General features: G+C 36.8%; 1 non-coding gene and 1 pseudogene across 1 annotated transcript; one reads left to right on the plus strand and one right to left on the minus strand.

Annotated features, from left to right (window-relative positions):
• The first annotated feature begins 590 nt into the window (after window positions 1–590).
• TRNAV-CAC lies at window positions 591–664 on the plus strand. The gene has a single exon. It is a non-coding gene; the product is annotated as a tRNA-Val (tRNA).
• Window positions 665–4,039: 3,375 nt separating this feature from the next.
• On the minus strand, window positions 4,040–22,938 carry LOC110891297 (annotated as a pseudogene).
• Window positions 22,939–23,240: the final 302 nt, after the last annotated feature.

Raw genomic sequence — 23,240 nt, forward strand, 5'->3', positions numbered from 1 at the left:
TTAGGAACTAAGAAAATGCCAAATCTGATATTAATTCATTTGTTGTATTGAACTCAATGGAGTAGTTTCCTCAAGTCACGTGCACTACACAAGAGTAGTACCCAAGTCATAAGAGACGCCAAAGGCAATGACTCCCACTCTCCCATGGTATCCGCTACTAGTATAAACGGGATAAGTCACTAATGAGCTAGTTGAGATTGGCTCGCTAAAAGTTTGAATCGAGGCAAGCCAAAAATAAGTTTGTTTAATAAACGAGCTAAAGCCAAAAATAAGTTTGTTTAATAAACGAGCCCAAACTTCACTTATAGTGCTTGAGTTGACTCGCGAGCCCAAACAATCCTATTATATATATATAGTTCTTATTTAATATATTTATTTTTATATAGTATCTGACACACATAACTTATGAAAAACATAATCAAAGAATGTATATTTGTTTCGTGCCTGCTTTGTAAACGTCTGTGGTATTTTTTTTTAATAAATTCACCATGGAATCTTTTTTTTTTTAAATAAATTCACCATGGAATCTTATTATAACAACCTTTTGATGTATCAGTTTTAAGCGTTTATTTGAAGAAATCTTTCAAGATGTCTGGGTGGTGTAGTCGGTTATCACGCTAGTCTCACACACTAGAGGTCCCCGGTTCGAACCCGGGCTCAGACATTTTTCTCAATTGTTTTTTCTAGAATTTGTTAATTTGAAGAAACATTATAGCTGCTGTGTTAAACTTAAAAAGGGTTTATCTTACAAGTAGTAACCATTAATTAAATAAAAATGATAGCGTCACTTTATCTTCATTAATAAATTATCGTAACAAATATATATTTATATATATATATTTTTTTTAAATCATCCATTTTCATAGGTCAATCCCGTGGATTATGGCTCAAAATCATGTTTTGAACAAGGTTTGATCAAAGTGTTTTTTCTTTTTTTTTACATTGTCATTGTTTTTGAACAGTGGAAACAACCCAAACCCTCATTAATAATCAATAATCCGAAACTCAAACAACGAAGCAGTGGCGGATCTAGAAACGAAACTAAGCCGTAACGTTTTATAAATAAGCCGTAACGAAATCGAAAAAATGTCGAATTTTTCCAAAATTTACACTAATTCCAAATTTTTCCGCGCCAAGCCGTAGCGGAGGTTGCCCCCCGGTAAGCCTTATGTCCGCCACTGCAACGAACTAGAAGAAGCCGAATTCAAAGTCACCTGAACCCGAATTAGAGAATACCCGAAAAACCCTAACCCAACCAACGTAAACCTTCTATAGGTCCGTTAGCGAGTCACTTTTTCCGTATCAGAAACCCGAAAAGTCCAACCCGAAAAACCTGAATAAAAACCTGAACACACCTTGTCAACCCAACAAAAAAGTTTGTTTACTATTGATATCCACAGTAACAAAGCAGCAGTAACAAAGCAAATAAAATACTTTTGCTTTCTATTGATATCCTTCTATTTCGTGGCGATTGAACTAAAATATAAAGGGGGATTTACAATAACTTCGATCGAACAAAGGTGAAGGAATCAATTTGGCCGGCTGTAAAAAGAAAACTAATTCAAACCATTTTTTTCTCTCGCGTTGTATTTCTCCCGTGTGTAGCGAGCCTAAACTACGATACTCACTTGTTAGGATTGAGTACACGCAAACACAAACACGAAAGCGATAACAAACACTTGAATCTTTGTGTTCTTTCACTGTTTTTATTACTGTTTGTGTTTGTGCGTGCTCAATACTAACACGAAAGTAATAAACAATTGTGGGAGCCTTATACAATGGTTTTGCCCTTTTATAATTGTTGGAATGGAATTGAGAAAGTTCCGGATTTTGCGTCCGTCGATAAAGGACAACTTGTTTAAATGGATCAGGAGGAAAAAAAATGAAAGAATTTTTGATAATCTATGAAATAATTGTTTATATGGAAATACAAATATACCATATTCCGATTTAAAGGTAATTTATTATTGGATTAATAAATTTTGAGCTTGCGTTGCACGCTTATATATTGTATTTTCATTAATGTTTAAACACTCAACTTGCGTATATTTTTGTTAACTAATGCCCGATCGATTTGATTGGTAAACCGTAAAATGGGCGATTTGATGATTGTCTCTGTTGATAGCCATTTAATCTTCGCGCTAACATTTCTTGCTACAAGATTATATTATACACATAAGTAGGGATGCAAGATAATATGATACCACATAAGTAGAGGTGACATTGAATTTGGTATGCTTCAAGCATTAACAATTTCAATCTCTTATGTATGTGATTATAAAACTATGTTTCATACCTAACCTATTACACATGGGATATTAGGTTTATCCGTAAGTTTTAGAAAATATATTTGTCGGGATTTTGTTAAGATTTTTTTTCTTTCCATTTTAATTTTTATATACTTTATAATACATATTACAAGGATATAATTGGAATTTGACATCAATTTAGTAAACTTCATTAAATAAACTCTATTTAGTAAACTTTTCGTAACTAAGATATCATTTAATAAACTCTATTTAATTCACGTTTGTGTTTTGAATAAATAATAAATAATAGGTAGTATCCACTTGGGAATAGCCCAGTTGATGAGTTTGGATAGAGCTTAATTAGAATAGGAGAGGTCAGAGTTCAATCCCCATAGTATGCAAATTTAGCCATTAAAAAAATAATAGGTAGTAAATAATAATTATAATTGTATCCATAACCACAATTTAATGAATTAAACTTAACTATAAGTTTAGCAAATGATTTAATTATAAACAAATCATAGCGGTTAGTGTGTAAGTGGCCTTGAACTTAAAGGTACCAATACCGATTCTGTATCGCTTGGCACCGAGCTCATCCCTACCACTGAAACTAAAAAAAGAAAAAATTAAAAGCTGAAGAAAATCAACAAAAAAAGTTTTACGATACCGTTGTTCGTACGGTAACCGTGATCAGGGACGATCAAATGGTACCGGGTAGCAGCACTGAATTTTCCGAACCAAAAGATTCCCAACATCAATTTGGCACCAAGTTTCGGCGTTTTCTGTATTAGTGCCGGTTTTTACCTTCATGTACTGATACCGAACAGGACCGTCCCAGTATTTTTGATACCATTACTGGTTCGATACCAGTTGACACCAAGCTTATGCCAACCCCTAATATTAAAAAAAAAAAATTAAAGTTAAAAAGTAAAGAAAATAACTATTATTATAATATTAAAATAATAAAAGTATTAAAAAACTATATATTATTATAATATTAAAATCACTATTCATTTCAATTCGTTTAATAATACTAGTGGGAAACCCGCGCGTTACAGCGGAGTCGACAATATGGGCCGAGAACATAATTTAAACCTAAAACGTTAAAAAATCATATATACATGTGTGTATATATAATAGTTGGAATGTCTGCGCGTTGCGGAGGGTATCCTAACTGATATCACAGAAAATTATAAGTCACTAAAACTCACTTCTTGTTTTCGACATACGTTCCAACCACCTTAAGCCATTTCAAGATCGAGCCAGCTTCTTAGAACAGCTTTTCACATGCACTGACATCAGCTGCTTGCGACTCCAAAACATCTTTCTCGTATGTGGTTGAATCAACAATCCTTTTAACACATGTAAATATCGCTATTTTGGGTATGTATGAGTTCACTTTACAACGGTTTATAAGTAACTCTTTAATTGGTGAGTTTAGGGCTATGCACGGCAGATCTCAGCCTTTTTGATGTCTGGCAATGGTATTTCCACATGCACCGATCCATTCTTTAGTGGTCTTGTTGGTGCACAATTCCCTGACTGCTTCTTCATGTATCAAAACAAATTGACTCGGTTTAATGTAAATATTCAGTTTTTTAAACTTCCAGGGTTCGATTCTCTTTGGTTTTGACTTCGACCGAAATTACTTGATGAACATCCACAACTTTCACAGTCAGGTATAAAACTGATAGTACCAGTACCTATCTCATACGTGTCCTGCAGGAACATAAAAATCAAATCTTTTTCCAAGTCGAATTAGACTCGAAACCAAACACACTACCATAAAGAGACTGAACGTTTACATAGGTCATTAACAAGCTCCCAATATAAGTTGGGACTTACAAGCTCCCAATATAAGTTGGGACTTACATAGGTTGGGAGTTACATAGGTCTCTAAACAAGTTCATGAAATACAAAACCATACATGACACACAGCTAAGTGAAGCAGATTTCTCCAAGCATTCAGAACGGGTTTAACGCGCTCTGTAATCAACATCAACTTCATCATCTTCAACAGGGACCCCGTCATCATCAACGGTGTTAACACGTTCACATTCATCGATCCATTCACTAAATCTACGTGTTATTAACGTTCCACCATGAGTGTGTGTGTGTGTGATATATATATAGAGAGATAGGGGAAGAGAAGGGTGTAGACATTGCACTTACATGTCTATTGGCTCAGTCAAAGCTGCAAGCCAAAATAAGAAAAAAAAACAGTTAGAAACAACGGTTATTGTTTTCCAAAAATAACTTAAAAATAAATAAATGAATAAAAAGGCTAAACAGGGCCGGTTAGGTTCACACTGCCAAAAAGTTGGTTGGACTGTTAAACCGCCAAAACATCAAAACCGAACCGCATAAATATCTAACCGGCCAAAATGGAATACTTGTTTTTGTTTGGACGATTCTGTCAATTTCAAAGTTTTATGAACACTCCTAGTCATGACTCATGGCTATCACAGATCATAACAATAAGCTTTTATGTACCGAGATTTAGAGAACACAATAGTACCTGTGACAGTAGTGCTGAAGTTTTCCTAGCAAATTCGGCAAGATGCCTCACCAATCAAGTTCTTCACATCACTGAAATCAAACAAGTACCAAAAAGGCAAAAATAAATGAATTCTACTTCCAATTATCTCATTATTATTTCAAATGATGACTTTAAAAATGTACATCCAAACATTGTATTACGCTTGGCTAATCATAAGAGATCAGCACCCAAAAGGAACCAGACAACAAACAGATACTTACATGCGACATTCAACGCTAGTTCCGTGGTTGCAAAAGGGGCAACTGAATACAGTGTCAAGTTTGTCCATCCGCTTCAAAGGAGCCGGCTTTGCTCTAGACTTCCTATTACCCATACTGCAAGTAACTTCCCTGAAACCAAAACCATGTCACCAAATAAGAATTGCAGCTATTCGATGAAACATAAGGTTAGGGAAGATTTATTATTCTATAAATGGGTCATAATCCTCATAACTCATATGAAACCAAAACCATGTCACCAAATAAGAATTGCAGCTATTCGATGAAACATAAGGTTAGGGAAAATTTATTATTCTATAAATGGGTGATAATCCTCATAACTCATATACTTTGTAAGTTGGGGCTAACAACCTAACGTAAAATAAGGCATATGCACATTGAAGATATTTTTTTACTACAAAGCTTAGTGGGCGGGTCGGGATGGGTAACGGGTCATTTTAATCCGAGTCCAAACAGTGTTGACCCAAAATCCTTTTGTACAATTTTTTATCTAAAAATAATAAATGTGGAAAACATTGATTACAGAAGTTATATTATTTGAATAATAGTCCAAATATTTAAATAAAAGTATAGGTGGTTGTATGCAAAGATATATTTTTAAGATGAATTTAGATTCATTAGAGATATAGAACGTACTCGAAAAGACCAATTTATAAGTAAGAGTAAAGTACACGAACGATTAGTCAAACATCTTTTTTACCAAATAAATTTATAGATTAACAATTTAACGTACACTGAATTCAGAATTTCCTTTTCGAGAAAGTGTCTCCACATAACTCTCTAATCCAACAGCTGTTACAGAAACGTCATCAAAACGAATAAATTCAGTTATCACAAAAGGCACAGCCTAAAGTCAACAAAAAAATATGAGTAAAAGGAAAGAGAACAAACCGGGCTGTATCGGACAATCTGTCGTCACAATTGACTTTTGAGCATTTGATATAATATCAACTTGCAAAATTCGCCCAACATCATATGGCTCGGGTGCACAAACTGATTTGTTCGCACCTGGTGAAAAAACAAAATTTTGTTATATAACGTAAAATAAGACATATGCACATTGAAGATGCTTTTTTACTACAGGGCTTAGCGGGCGGATCGGGATGGGTAACGGGTCATTTTTATCCGAGTCCAAACAGGGCTCATCAACATTTTTTTAACTGAGGCATTTTACACATTAAATTAAGGTTTTTATCAAAATATGTGCTAAGTCAAATGTTGCAAATTTTTTATAAGATACCTCTTGCTGAAGTTTTACGGAGAATGAAGACTTCTCTTGGATTTGTAGCCTCAACGCTCGAAGCTCATGTTCCATATCCATCACCTAGAAAACAAATGCATAAAAATCAAGATTTTGAAATGATACATAGGCGCCTAGCGTTTGTCAAAGACGCCTCAGCCTCACTTTGCTTTGATACATAGGCGCACACCTGAGCACTTTTGATTACATAGATAAACTGTGTAAAAAAGGCTTTGAAAGAAGGGCTCAAATATGGTGGTGACACAAGTTATGAATGACAATAATCAGTCACCACTCCTTCTCCCCATGTTCATATATTCCTTACTTTTGTTTTGTTCATCTATTTTAATTAATAGACAAATATATATACCGCACATGTAGCTCATTCGAAAGATTGTTTAGGTTGAACCAATGACTGAAGTTTAACTAAGATTAAATAAACACATGGCCACATTAGAGTTCATGATTATAGCAAGGCAAGGCTAAATAATGTAACCAATTTTGGTCATTTTATGGGTTTTAAGAAGCGCGCCTCAGGCACCCTGAGGCGCAAGGTGCATGGTCCGGGACTTTTCGCTCAGCGCCTAAGGCAAATACAAGAAGCGTACAAAAGGGGCAGATTTTAGGGGGAGTTTTCGGCTTTTTCTCCATACTTTAAGTTATTTATAATACATAATAATAATATTCTAATTGGTTAAATAAACCTATTTAAAATGAAAATCAATATTTTTACAAAACTGAATACATGTGAAAGCCATAATAAGTCGAGAAGCATACCTCTGAAGTTGCCATGGAGTCTGATACCCCATAACCCTTGTTAGTGTCAAGAAGTTGTAATTTGCAAAACCTCTTAACCCTAAATTCAATAGCCATGACTTTTCAACCACAAAACATAAACTCACAAACAAAACAACTTATAACCCTAGAAAATAACAGATCAAAAACAAAACCCTAAAATTAAAAAAAAATCAGGATCTAACAGATCAAAATCAAAACAATACCTGCACTGCAAGAGGTAGGAGGATCCTTCTGGAGATCCTTGAGTTCTTTCAAGATCCGTTTCGAAGCCATCAGGAATTCCTATAGTTTACAAAAGTAAAAACCCTAATTTTGAATCTGATCGTATATAGAAACAATAATATCACGAGAAAAGAGATCGAAAGGGGGGTGACTGGCGGAGCGGGGTGTAGGCTCTCTCCCCCTTTGTATAACCGAAAACGGATAGGTGCTCTTGATTTCTCCGGCCGTTGAAGGGTGGTAGCCTGCTGGGGGAGGGTAAAGGTAACGACTGTCTTAATAATCCATTTAAGGACACCGTGAGCGAACACCAGATTTAATTCAGTTTTGAGGGTTTGACATTATTACCATTCAATAACTTTGGAATTAAAGAATTAAACTCAGTATTTGTAACTGATGATAGAGTCTCAATCATGCAACGTTTCAGTGATGCAAGAAGTCTCAATTTCAATACTTCAATACTGATGTTCGCTGATGTAGGGTAGAACAAGGGCAAGAATGGAAGAAAAGGGCAAAGAATTTAGGATTTGAACCGACCATTCACATGCCATCTTAAAAATTGAAAGGAAATTACATTTCTATCCTAAGGAAATGCTTATTATAGATATAAGATATAGTAATATTCATTTCAATTTGTTTATTAATATATAGTAATAATAATTGTGACTATCAGAAGCGCTAAGCGTTAGTCTCCTGTCAACTCCATCAAGCAATTAACGTATCTCTTTTTACCCCCTATCAAACTTTAAGATCAATAACATAACAAAAATATAAATATACGAAACATAATATGATAAATAGATGAAACTCGAGTATTTGGTTTTTAAATTCGTGTATCCATCTAAATTGTGTTTGTTTTAAAAAACGAACCATGCACACATTTGACGATGATTGTGTTTTGCCGTATCACGTGAGCATCCTTCTAGTCTAACAAATACAAACAACTAAATATGATGTTATTTATCGTCTAAGGGTAATGCTCCATAGAAAACCTTATATTTTTAGAAAACTTTGCAAACCCATCTAATGGCCTACATTTGGCCACATGTCCCAGCTTCCATAATATCCTTTTTAATCTTGAGGGCACATTGGTAATTCTACATATTCCTAGCCCACTCAAAAAGTTATCTTGTCCAAAGTGATTTGACACCCTCATTAATATCTAACATCACATCATTCTCTTTCATCCTCCTCCATTTTCGATGAACCAAATTCAAATTAGAAAGGTTGTTTTTTCATAATTTCTTCATCTTCTTAAACCACTTATTTCAAACTAGATCCACCATTAATGAACTATGGAGCATCCATCAACAATGGTAGATCTATGGAGCACCATTAATGTATTGTGGAGTATTCATCTTCCTAAACAAGATCTTTACTACAATCTGGGCTAGTGGGCTTTGGTTCGCTTTTCTTCTTCTTCTTCTTCTCTCACCTTCCAATGTTCGTCCAGATCTTGTGGTGAATAGGGGTGTGAATAAAGTTTCTTCCTTTTTTATTATTTGATTCGATTTGAGTCCAATATTTGTGGTGATATTTGCGATGAGGTAATCTTGATTTAGTTTCTTGATTTGATTATTGCATTGTGGGTTTTTGTTTGTTGTTTGGATATGATGATTTAGGGGGATCTCGTTAATGTGAAACACGAACAACTAGTCTATTAATGTTCACGTTTTTATCTTGCTTGTTTGCTTTAGTAGTTTTTTTCTTTTCAGCCGATTATAGAATATGGGTTTTAAAACACGAACACCAAGTATAATAGTTAATGTTTGTAATTAGACCGTTAATGTGTCTTATAGATTACAGATTACAGTTTGTATAATTCCTACCGTTATTGTGAAACACGAACAACCGTTAATGTTCGTATAGATTACAAATTATAGACCGTTAATGTTTCGTATTTTAGATCTTTAATGTTTATGTCATTATCTTCATTTGTGTCCTTATTTGATGTTGTTTTCTCATTTTCAGCCGTTACACTTGCTGAATGAAAAAACCATGGTTATGAATGTGTTAATAGTTATGGATACAAGGGAAACAAGATCCAATTCTCGGGACCATTGGTTTCGTCAAACGTGGATCAGATGCTTAAGGATCATGACCAAGTTTATGTTACAGCACAACACAACTAACACGTGTTATAGTTTGAACTTCTAGACATGCATGTGTTACATGTGACATGAAACCCATGTACAACATAACACGTGTTACGTGTGACATGAAAACACATTTTTATAACTTCCCTGGCATACGCACACCCACATGTTTACAAACCGTTTCAAGACCGACCCAAATAATAAAGCAAGGGTAGCCGCTGAAAAGCTAAGGCAGCAAAGGTAGCCGCTGAAAAGCTAAGGCAGACCGTCAAAGGAAGCTCCACCATTTTCTTAGTGCTATGTATTTTCGTTTACTAGTAATATGTAATGTGGGACTCATATTATTTTGTGTATTACATGATGTTAAAACGGTATCGACTTAACACATTTTGTGTTGGAGTCGGCCGTGTTGGTACTTCTGCTGTTACTAAGTTACTATTGCTGTAACATTCACCAAAAACGGGTGTCTTAACACACGTTATAATAGACGCTTAACACACGTTATAGCAGGTATACTCTGCTGTTAATAAGTTACTACTGGAGTTTATGCATCCATTCTGAAAGTCTTAACACACGTTATAATAGAGGCTTGACACACGTTATATCAGGTATACGGGCATGGGTATAGTAAATGGCCCACCATTTTCTTAGTGCTATGTATTTTCGTTTACTAGTAATATGTAATGTGAGGCTCTTATTGTTTTCTCTAGTACACGATGTTAAATCGGTCTAGACTTAACACATTTTCTGTTGGAGGCACCAGTATTTGTACCTCTGTTGTTACAGTTACTATTGAAGTAGGCGCTAGTCGGGCGGTGGAGTACCGACTAGCGATTAATCGGGATTAGTCGGATTGAGATATTTACATGTAATTTTTAATTATATATATGCACACCCATTTTTAAACGTGGTTTTTAAAGTAGACATGCTTTAACACCTTATTAACCAATTGTTTATAAGTAATTGGCATAAATTTATAAGGTTTGGTCAAAAAATAGCCGACATATGGCCAAAATTTGGCCAGAATAGGATCGTCATTGACCGCCTAGCAATTAATCGGTCGTTAATCGGTGAACCACCGATTAGTGATTAATCGGGGACTATTCGGAGACTAGTCGGGATTTTTACAACAATGGTGCTATGTATTTTCGTTTACTAGTAATATGTAATGTGAGACTCTTATTGTTTTCTCTAGTACACGATGTTAAAACGGTCTAGACTTAACACATTTTCTGTTGGAGGCGCCCGTATTTGTACCTCTGCTGTTACAGTTACTATTAAAGTCTATGTATCCATTCTGGAAGTCTTAACACATGTTATAATAGAGGCTTAACACACGTTATATCAGGTTTACTCTGTTGTTATTAAGTTACTATTGGAGTCTATGCATCTATTATGGAAGTCTTAACACATGTTATAATAGATGCTTAACACACGTTATATATTTCAGTCGCTTAATACATGTTACAGTATGTATATACACATCATGGTGTTTTGGAAACCACTAGCTTATACATGACACCATGTTAGGTTAAACCAAGATTATAACAGAAGCTTAACACATTTTATCCCAGGTATACATGACACCATGTTAGGTTAAACCAAGATTATAACCGAGGCTTAACACATGTTATACATTCCAAAATGTGCAAAACAAATGACCCGTTTCATATTATATGTTCCAAAATTACCGGAACATGTGTTACCATAAATGGCTCGTTTCATATTACACGTTACATACTAACTTGTACAAGTTTTACGCTCAGTATCCACATTATCGGATATTTTAAACATCAACAAAAATAAAATAGATATTACTTGTTTTTTTTAATTAACAAAAGGTTAACACACGTTATATATCATTCTAACAGGGGCTTAACACATGTTATACATGAACACATGTCAGGTTACATCATGGTGTTCTGTTACAGCATGAACCACCAACACATGTTATAAATGAACGAAGACTTCTTTCCCAAAGGATGTGACTTATTCAATGTCACGCATTAACATCGCCTACATCCATCCAGCTTGTCAATTGAATATCTTTTATGGATCTGTTTCTGTAAATCAACACACGTTATATATCATTCTAACAGGTGCTTAACACATGTTATGGGTCTGTCTCTGTAAATCAAGCAATCCAACAAAAAAAAAAAAAACAATTATTGTTAAGATCAAAAGCCCCAAACAAACAACCAAACCAACAAAAAAACTCGTTCAAAATCTCATCCTAAAGTTTTGGATTTATTTAAAAATCATGAACATTAACCATTACTAGAACACGCATTAACTTCGCCTACATCCATCCAGCTTGTCAATTGAATATCTTTATGGGTTTGTTTCTGTAAATCAACACACGTTATATAACATTCTAACACGGGGGCTTAACACATGTTATGGGCCTGAGTATGTGAATCAAGCAACCCAACAAAAAAACACTTACTGTTCAGATCAAAAACCCAAACAAGCAACCCAAACCAACAAAAAAACAGCTACTGTTAAGATCAAAAGCCCCTAACAAGCAATCAAACCAACAAAAAACCCGTTCATGCATAACGTCCTAAAGTTTTTGATTTATTTAAAATACATGAATATTAAGCATTACTAAAATACTTTTAGCACACAAAAACATATTAACAACCATTTCAACAAAAAATTAAGTGTGAAATGATATTTCAAGAACACTTACCGGATCTATACCCGTCCGATGAACACAGAGAAGATCTTCAAACCTTCTTCTCACACACACACTCGTGCGTGTGTCTTTGTGATAAAGATTGTTGTTTCCCTATCTAAACATCAACTTTCTCTCTCTAAAAACATTCATCTTGTCATCGTTCTCTCTCTAAAACAACATACTTCAAACTTCTTCTCTCTCACACACTTGTATGTGTGTTCTTGGTGTTATAGATGAACATGATGAAGATTGTTGTTTCTCTCAAAATTCATCTCTCTAAAAACTTGTGTCCTACCATCATTCTCTCTCTAAAAGATCTGGGATTAGTGTTTCTTGGAATCTTGAAGGTAGATATTTGAATTTTTAAATGAGATCATCATCTTCTTGTTCTTATTCACGTTTGTGGGGTGGGGAGGAAAGAGAAAGAGGTAAGAGAAAGAGAAAGAGTTGGTGATTTGATGGTAATGCATGAGGAAGTGGAGTGAGTTATTGTCAATGGTCAAAAGCCACTTTTCACTACCCAAATTGCCCTTTCAGTGGTTCTAGACAATATATAAGAATTATTTTAAATATAGTAATTACCTAAAAAAAAGTAGAGCCATTGATCAAACACAATCAATGGATAAGGTTTAGTTTCCAAAGTTTTTAAAAAAAGATGGGGTTTTCTATAGAGCACAACCCTTTTGTCTAAATCTTGAAAGGTGCAAATATTGATGGTTAATAGTTGTAGATTATTAGCACTATGTGCCGTTTGAAGTATATAAAAAATATAAAAATAAATAAAATAAAAAATAAAAAACTTAATAATAAAGAAAAACTAAAAGGAAAGGATCGATGTAACCATTACCCGCGTTTTAATCAAGAAATAGAATTTCAGTATTTCATAATGAAATCTCACAAATTCTAATATCCCCTATATATACTATTATAAAACCCTAATTTTACTCCGTCGAGTACACGCATCTGCGGCAACCGTACACAAACCTTGCACCACCACAACGCCGCCTATGCAGTGGAGCAGTTGCAACCGCATACACCTTTACAACCTGCGGTAATGATTGTCGAACAGTTCCTAACCTACAGGAACGGTTGGTGACGTTAGAGGAGACGACGTCGTTTTCAAAGTTTCCAACGATTCAGTTATCGCCATCTCGATTCAATTCATTCGTAGAAGGCTACTAGAACTATCGTCGCCGGCCAGGTTACATACATATTTATTCAGTTTTAGTTTATATAAGTTAAACATTACGGATTTACGATAGTAAGTTGTATTTAGATTTTATATGAGTTTCATGGTTCGATGTTTGTGATTTACTAGAAAAGTTGGTCAGTGATTCGTTATGGTTATTTTGATGATGCATGATTTGGTCTAGAAGTAGTAGTTAATATCTGAACATTATGTCATAAGAACGTGGGGTATGGTGGGGCGTGGGTTGGGGTCATGGTGCGACACGTGGAGTATAGGGCACCCTAGACCAAAATTAAGCTAATTTCAAAGGGGTATGGTGGGGCGTGGCTGGGGTGGAATGGCTAGTGCTCTTGGTCAATGCGGTTTCACCATGTCATGTGGGTAGCCCCACCCAACGCCCGGGCTGAATCCCACGCCAATGGGGCCACGCCCAAATCCAAGCCCACCCGGGGTGGTGACTTGGGCGTTTCTCTCCAACCCACGCCCCATACCCCATAGACTAAGTTGTTTCTATTTTGAGTTTTTGACTGATATCCTAACGGTTAGACTATATATGTGCTCTGGAATAACAATCCCGCTCAATAACTAGCAAAAGTGATGCCACCTTAGCGCCACGTAGGCAGAGAGTTGCGAAACGAAGCGTTGTAATATGTTACTTTGCGATACGAGACGTTTTATTTAGTTATTTTGCGATATACGTGAAACCGCTACTTTATAAACCCACCCTCCTCTCCTTTTTGCGCCACCAACAAGCCCAACCCCCACCCCAATCCCCTTGTGCGAAATATCAGGCCCAACCCACACCCTCTAGGGTTTTTGTTGTTGTATGATTAGTTTCGGGTATTTAGGCGATTGTGTGAATTAATTGATGATACGCGTGCATACATGATCATTGGCTGCGTTTTTGTGAAAATCATGATGTTTTATATCTAGGGTTTTGTGATTATTGATATGGTTAGGTGATAATTGATGGTTAACCTGCTGTTAGTTGTTATTAGGAAGTGTCGGGATCGTTTAAACGTGTTTTGGTGTCGTTTAACTGAAAAACAGAATGCTGATTGATGAAAACAGCCAACTTCAGTTGACTGTAAACAGACCGTTAAAAATCGAAAAATTGATTTTCTAAAGTCTAAATTATACTTTTTCGAAAAACGCTTCAAATGACGCTGGAATCACATTTTTCTGAGGTCGTTTGCTATTTATAAAGGCCCGTTTTTCACACCAGCAAAAGCAGCGTTTTTCCTTCAGAAAATGTGTGTTATGTTTTTCGTCATAACTTGTAATCTGGATAGAGTTAGGTCATGAAATTCGAATAGTAGATGGCCACGGGTGTCGTCGTAAATCTTCAACTGAATTTCGTCAAATCGGACTTGCAATGAATTTTAAATGAATTTTTCCGTGGACTGCAGTCAAAAAATGACGAATCTGACTGCAGCCCAGTAAATGATTTTTATTTAATAATCGGTAACGAATTGAGTCCCGAGATTTTTACACAATGCAACGTGGACCGTTTAGAACTTTCTGTAAATTTATTAGAATTTTTGGAATAAGTTAACTATTTTATAAAAATACCGAAAACAGCCCAGTTTTGGATGTTAAAGCTGAAACATTATAAGTTGTGAATTGCGTGTCTAAATGTCGGTTATGCTATCTAATAATGATCCAACTTGTTAAATGTTAACGAGAGTGTTATGTGAAATACTGTGCGCTTGTTCATGAGTAGTTATAGGGGGAATATGTATATGTGCGTAAACTGTCAAAGTGAATGCATGTTATGTGGTAGATACGTGTAGAAGCTGCATGCCTTATTTGAACACACTAATGAACTGAATGCTAATCATACTAGGACGTGATTGACCTACCTTGACTGTTAACCATTTTAAGAGACCAACCGAGCAATCAAAGGTGAGTTCACACTTTCGTCAAAGCATGGGATTCTCGGTGGTTTGGAAATGGGTTAAATAAGAACTATCCCCCTTAGGTGGCATACAACCTGCGTATTCTCCTTGGGTAGAATACGTACCTCCACCCTCCTTGGCAAGGGTGACAACCATTATAATTCATGTCTTAAGCTTACTAGACAACAACTCTATCTTAAGTCCTCCATTTTTGCATCGACTTAATCGTCGGGCCAATAGCGAACGGGTCATTAGTTAAATAGCGCTATTAGGTTTCCCAAGCCTCACATCGTGCCGCAGATGATGGGCGTGGACTAATGTACTTGGGCACTTAGTCAATGACGATAGACATTGACACGGGGCACTAAACATAACTACAGTCAGTAGTCGGTACGGTAACGGGTCTAGTGGTTTAAAACAGTGGGGTAGCTCCCCATGGCATGTTTTTATAAAGAACAAGGAACTTAACAACTTTTGGGTTTTTGGAACAACATTAAAATGAACAACCAACTGTGAACTCGCCAACCTTTTTGTTGACACGTTACCACATGCTTTGCAGGTCGTTAGGTACATGGCTGAGACTTGCACGAGGAGTGGGCGTTGTGGCAGGGAACCAACTGTTGGGTTCCTAACATTTAAACTTTATGCTTCTAAACTGCTTTATGGGTTTTGATACTTTATGCTTCCGCTAACTTTTGAATTTGGTTTTGGACTTTGGTTTTGGGAACACTAAACGTTTTGTTTGCTATGGTTTCACTTTACTTCACTTTACTTAACGTTTATTATGATTGGTGGTATGATCCTGGTCAGTCACACGACTCGCGGTAATACTCCGCTTGCGGATTTTGAGGGTGTGACAGATTGGTATCAGAGCCATTGGTTATAGTGAACTTGGTTTTAGAAAGGGAAAAATCTTTTTGACAAAAACCAGACTATAACTTGTTCAGTGCTCAACGATCCACAACGACACTTCGCTCCACGTGCAAGGCTCAACACTTTAGATGGTATGATTTATGTTATGTAGCCTACTTGTTAGTTTGCATTTGCATGATGTGTTGCTCATGGTATGCTTAATTAACGTGGTAGCATGTTACCTTTATTAGTCCTAGTGTGCTCGCTTTGACACTTAACTGTTTGCATGAAACCCGATGTGCTTACTCTTTTCTGTCATTCTTTTCCACACTTCTGCGTCGACGTTCTCTTTTAGTGCTTTGTGAATGTGTGTTCTTTTGGTTTAACGTGTATGTTACGTTATTAACTCGACAAGCATGTCTACATCATCCGCATCATCCGACCAGTCCCGGGTGCGAGGGAAGGCACTCGTTGCTACTCACTCACCCTCGCGTCAGGTGGAGACGCGTGCGGCTTATCGAAAGAGACTCGCGCAGGACGGGGAGTCGTCTTCCCGACCTACACATGCACTGCCAGTTAATCCGATCAGCGCCCAAACCGAGTCTGCTGTGATAAAGGCTCTTAGGGATTATAACCAGATGTTGATAGAGCAAAACCAGATCTTAATGGAACAAAATCAGTTACTGCTGAAATGAGTTGCTACCCTAGAAGGGCAGGTAGGATCTCAAGGAGAGCAGATACAGGTGCTCTTTGAGAGAACGGTTGACTTGAAGAAAGAAGCCTTAAAGGGGCGCGAGGTACAAGGTCTAATAATGGGAGACGCATGGCGAGAGGATTAGTATGTTGCATTAGAGGGTCCATCAAGCCTTTCCCTATCCGCACACACCACTAATAATGGGAGACGCTCGTGAGGATAGGGAAAGGCTTGATGGACCCTCCAATGCAACATACTAATCCTCTCGCCATGCATCTCTCATTATTAGACCTTGTACCTCGCGCCCTTTTAAGGCTTCTTTCTTCAAGTCAACCGTTCTCTCAAAGAGCACCTGTATCTGCTCTCCTTGAGATCCTACCTGCCCTTCTAGGGTAGCAACTCGTTTCAGCAGTAACTGATTTTGTTCCATTAAGATCTAGTTTTGCTCTATCAACATCTGGTTATAATTCCTAAGAGCCTTTATCACAGCAGACTCGGTTTGGGCGCTGACCGGATTAACTGGCAGTGCATGTGTAGGTCGAGAAGACGACTCCCCGTCCTGCGCGAGTCTCTTTCGATAAGCCGCACGCGTCTCCACCTGACGCGAGGGTGAGTGAGTAGCAACGGGTGCCTTCCCTGGCACCCGGGACTGGTCAGATGATGCGGATGATGTAGACATGCCTGTCGAGTTAATAACGTAACATAAACATTAAACCAAAAGAACACACATTCACAAAGCACTAAAAGAGAACGTCAACGCAGAAGTGTGGAAGAGAATGACAGAAGAGAGTAAGCACATCGGGTTTCATGCAAACAGTTTAGTGTCAAAGCGAGCACACTAGGACTAATAAATGTAACATGCTACCACGTTAATTAAGCATACCATGAGCAACACATCATGCAAATGCAAACTAACAAGTAGGCTACATAACATAAATCATACCATCTAAAGTGTTGAGCCTTGCACGTGGAGCGAAGTGTCGTTGTGGATCGTTGAGCACTGAATAAGTTATAGTCTAGTTTTTGTCAAAAAGAGTTTTCCCTTTTTAAAACCAAGTTCACTATAACCAATGGCTCTGATACCAATCTGTCGCACCCTCAAAATCCACAAGCGGAGTATTACCGCGAGGCGTGTGACTGACCAGGATCATACCACCAATCATAATAAACGTTAAGTAAAGTGAAGTAAAGTGAAACCATAGCAAACAAAACGTTTAGTGTTCCCAAAACCAAAGTCCAAAACCAAATTCAAAAGTTAGCGGAAGCATAAAGTATCAAAACCCATCAAGCAGTTTAGAAGCATAAAGTTTAAATGTTAGGAACCCAACAGTTGGTTCCCTGCCACAACGCCCACTCCTCGTGGAAGTCCCAGCCATGTACCTAACGACATGCAAATCATGTGGTAACGTGTCAACAAAAAGGTTGGCGAGTTCACAGTTGGTTGTTCGTTTTAATGTTGTTCCAAAAACCCAAAAGTTGTTAAGTTCCTTGTTCTTTATAAAAACATGCCATAGGGGAGCTACCCCACTGTTTTAAACCAATAGACCCGTTACCGTATCGACTACTGACTGTAGTTATGTTTAGTGCCCCGTGTCAATGTCTATCGTCATTGACTAAGTGCCCAAGTACATTAGTCCACGCCCGTCCTCTGCTGCACGGTGTGAGGCTTGGGAAACCTAATAGCGCTATTTAACTAATGACCCGTTCGCCATTGGCCCGGCGATTAAGTCGATACAAAAATGGAGGACTTAAGATAGAGTTGTTGTCTAGTAAGCTTAAGACATGAATTATAATGGTTGTCACCCTTCCCAAGGAGGGTGGAGGTACGTATTCTACCCAAGGAGAATACGCAGGTTGTATCACACCTAAGGGGGATAGTTGTTATTTAACCCATTTCCAAACCACCGAGAATCCCATGCTTTGACGAAAGTGTGAACTCACCTTTGATTGCTCGGTTGGTCTCTTAAAATGGTTAACAGTCAAGGTAGGTCAATCACGTCCTAGTATGATTACCATTCAGTTCATTAGTGTGTTCAAATAAGGCATGCAGCTTCTACACGCATCTACCACATAACATGCACTCACTTTGACAGTTTACGCACATATACATATTCCCCCTATAACTACTCATGAACAAGCACACAATACTTCACATAACAAGTTGGATCATTATCAGATAGCATAACCGACATTTAGACACGCAATTCACAACTTATAATGTTTCATCTTTAACATCCAAAACTGGGTTGTTTTCGGTATTTTTATAAAATAGTTAACTTATTCCAAAAATTCTAATAAATTTATAGAAAGTTCTAAACCGGTCCACGTTGCATTGTGTAAAAATCTCGGGACTCAATTCGTTATTGATTATTTAATAAAAATCATTTACTGGGCTGTAGTCAGATTCGTCATTTTCTGACTGCAGTCCACGGAAAAATTCATTTAAAATTCATTGCAAGCCCGATTGACGAAATTCTAGTTGGAGATTTACGACGACACCCGTGGCCATCTACTATTCGAATTTCATGACCTAACTCTATCCAGATTACAAGTTATGACGAAAAACATAACACACATTTTCTGAAGGAAAAACACAGCTTTTGCTGGTGTGAAAAACAGGCCTTTATAAATAGCAAACGACCTCAGAAAAATGTGATACCAGCGCCATTTGAAGCGTTTTTCGAAAAAGTATAATTTAGACTTTAGAAAATCAATTTTTCGATTTATAACGGTCCGTTTACAGTCAACTAAAGTTGGCTGTTTTCATCGATCAGCATTCTGTTTTTCAGTTAAACGACACCAAAACGCGTTTAAACGATCCCGACACTTCCTAATAACAACTACAGTAGGTTAAAACATCATGATTTTCACAAAAACGCAGCCAAAAACGCTAGATAATCACAAAACCCTAGATATAAAACGTCATGATTTTCACAAAAACGCAGCCAATGATCATGTATGCATGCGTATCATCAATTAATTCACACAATCGCTTAAATACCCGAAACTAATCATGCAACAACAAAAACCCTAGCATAATAAATCAATATCATAGCCATGTCTACGCAATTTTCACACCGTGAATCGCAATCCAATCAAGAATGGTAACCTTGGAGCGAAGAGGAGGACTAACGAGGAAGAAGGAAGCGAACAAGAAGCTGAACCGGAAGCTTGTTTGCGCAAGGGGGGGGGGGTTCTCCTGGCCGTCGCACACAATAGGGGTGTTAGGGTTTTGGTTCTTATTATTTGCTCTCCATGCATAATACGTATAATAAAACATAAGGGGGTTTGGGCTTAATGGGCTGCAAAGGACTAGAGGGTGTGGGGGGGCCTGATATTTCGCACAAGGGGATTGGGGTGGGGGTTGGGCTTGTTGGTGGCGCAAAAAGGAGAGGGGGTGGGTTTGGGTTAGGTTTATAAAGTAGCGGTTTCACGTATATCGCAAAATAACTAAATAAAATGTCTCGTATCGCAAAGTAACATATTACAACGCTTCGTTTCACAAAAACATGATTCATACAACCAATTCCATAAAGCACGAGGCATAAAACACAATTCCCGGGACCATAAATCTTGATCTCTAAAGTGTGAAACATGAAGCCGAAAGCCCGAAGCCCATTCTTATGTAAGGTGAATTCACTTTTTCTTCAACTATTTACTTTTTCTTGTCAAAACATATTTGCTATCTTGGAGGGAGCCGCTACTGCCTTTTAAGCCCGCTTGTGGATGGAGAAGAGCATTGTGTGAAAGATAACTCTTCAGATTTAAAAGTCATTATGTTTTACTCATTTGTTTGCGTCTACTTGTTTTGAATTAACATAGGAGATGTTAGACTCAATCGGGTTTATCCACAGGACAGGAAAATCCGAACTTGGTGTCCACGGGTCCGGGTAATTCTTATTTGGTTCAAGCGGTAGTTTAGGTTTTTTGTTTTCGTACAACAACCTCCCTAGTAAATCCCACAAAATAGCAAGATATTGATAGGGTTTGGGAGGCTGGGATGTAAACAAACCTTACGCTAGGAGGCTTTATTTCTAACAATTGTTATCAACGCTTGTTGCGAAAGTATTTGAGAGTCGACTTTCGGGAGGGGGAACAACCTTTGACGAACAATTCTTTTGAAGATCCATAGCCAACAAGCAAACTACTAAAATAAAAGAAATAAAAATGTCATATATGTACCAAACAAAAAATAATTGCAACTACATAAATGTATAAGATTATTTTTTACTATCTCTTGAACTCACTTAATTGCTTACACCCATCATATATTTCAATACATCCTTCCGTATCTAGGAGTGTTCAACTAAATAATGATTTTGCTTTTGCTCAATTGGCTGCCAAAGAATTTAAAGCCTTTGGTATTTCATAGGGTTCTAAACCCATCGGCTCCAATTCTTTTTAAATTTCCTCACGTATTTTGGTGTTGTCATTTTTGTGCAATCGGGCATTTCTTTCTTTAGCATTTTTAGCATGTGCACCAGATGGTCCATCCTTTGCAAATAGTTCTAACATTTCATTGTAGTTTGACACTTTTCTTGTCTATAACATTACAAACTCAGGCTTTTAACTTTTTTTAATACAATAATAAGAATTAGTATTATAAACTATAACATAGATATTTAAGGAAATAACTAAAATACTTACACCTATCAATTATTCTATACTCCCTCCTCTGCTTCAATTAGTTGAATATTAGAATTCCATTTCATTGAATAGGTTCTATGGAATTCAAGGGCATCTTGTGATTATAAAAAAAAAGTAACCCTAGATGAATTGCACAAGGTGTCCAAGTAATTAGAAACATTATGGATAACATTTTGAACTACATTCTTAACCCTAACCAATTCAAGAATATCAACAAACAAATTACACAAATTCATAGAATTGCTCTTTGTATCAGATGCATCTACAGATTTAAGAAATGAAATACCTTTCTCATAACAAACCAAGAAATTAATCAAATGACGGTGCCTAATATTCATCCACCCATCACTCATAATTGTGTAACCACTTTCAACGCAGTCAAAGTTGCCCTTGATGAATCTTGTAACTTAAGGAATCTTGTGACTGCATTTAAAGTAGTAACTTGCGAATCTTGTTACCGAGTTGAAAGTGGATGCATGATTATGAGTAATGGGTGAAGGGATATTGGGCACAGTTATCTGATTAATTTCTTGGTTTATTGTGAGAAAGAGATTTCATTTCTTAAATTTGTAGATGCATATGATATAAAGAGCAATTCTGTTAATTTGTCTAGTTTTTTTGGTGATGTTGCTGAAATGGTTGGGGTTAAAAATGTAGTTCAAATAGTTAAATAGTTAATGACAGTGCTATACTAGTTACAAGCTTGCTTATAAAATGTTATCTGATAGATATCCTTCAGTTACCTTGATACCTTATGCAGCTCATTTTCTTAATCATGTGTTAAAGGATATTTTAGAGTTGGATAATGTTGTAAGTTTGGTCAAACTAGCATCTAGGGTTTACTATTTTCATTTATAATCACAAGATGCCTTGAATGTCGATAGATGCCATATCATTGAGTGGGTTCTATGGGATTCTAATACTCAACTAGTTGAGCAGATGACAACGTATGGAATAAAGTAATAGATGAAAGAGTCTTGGTATTTCCTTGAATATTATCTAATTGTTTATAATACTAGTTGTACTTGTTTTGTTAAACAGTCAAAGGCAAATGTTGTAATGTTGAAGATGAGAAAAGCGTCAAACTACAATGAAATGTTAGAACTATTTGCAAGGGATGGGGGCATCCGGTGCACCTGCTCAAGCTGAAAATGCTAAAGAAAGAAATGCTCGATTGCAAAATAATGACAACATTAAAATGGATACAATTACAAAAGCTTTTGACTATTTAGTTGCCAATGAAATAACTTTGGATAACAAATAAAGTAATGATGATGATATTCAAGTGTAATGTACCACATCTTCTCCATCTGAGCAGCAAGTAGTCTTATAATGAGAAAAATATATATACATAAAAGTAAAAAAAAAAAAAAAAAAAAACCTGAACTAGAAGTTGAAACATTTAACTCAAAAATTATGGATTACGCTGACATTAATGTAGCTAATTGTCACACACTCCATTATGAAAATCCAGAATTATCTATCGGATGGGGAACAACCCTCCCCATCTAAGTTTAAAAGAGATGACAAATGAAAGCAAATCGGATAAATGTTGAAGTCAAACGTCATCACCGGCAAAGGAGATGACAGATCCTTCATCGTCACTTTCATCCGGCTCCTCCTCCGGATCCTCCTCTGGTTCTTTTTCTGGGTCTTCTTCCTCCTCAGCATTGTTTAACACATCGTTCAGTCTTGTATTTAGCTATTGGTTGTTTACATGAGCATGTTCCAGACTAGAACGCGAACGCATCCTGAGCACCTGTGCCTGTAGTTGTCTCATGTAGGCGACCAAATTGTTGTGTGCCTGCTCCATAACAACATGTCTCTCTAATAGTGTCACACCCCAACCGATGGCGGAAACATCAGGTTGAGACGAACAAATTGCTCAAAACTTCATAAC

The sequence above is a fragment of the Helianthus annuus genome, chromosome 11 (genome assembly GCF_002127325.2).
Source record: "Helianthus annuus cultivar XRQ/B chromosome 11, HanXRQr2.0-SUNRISE, whole genome shotgun sequence".
NCBI lineage: Eukaryota > Viridiplantae > Streptophyta > Magnoliopsida > Asterales > Asteraceae > Helianthus > Helianthus annuus.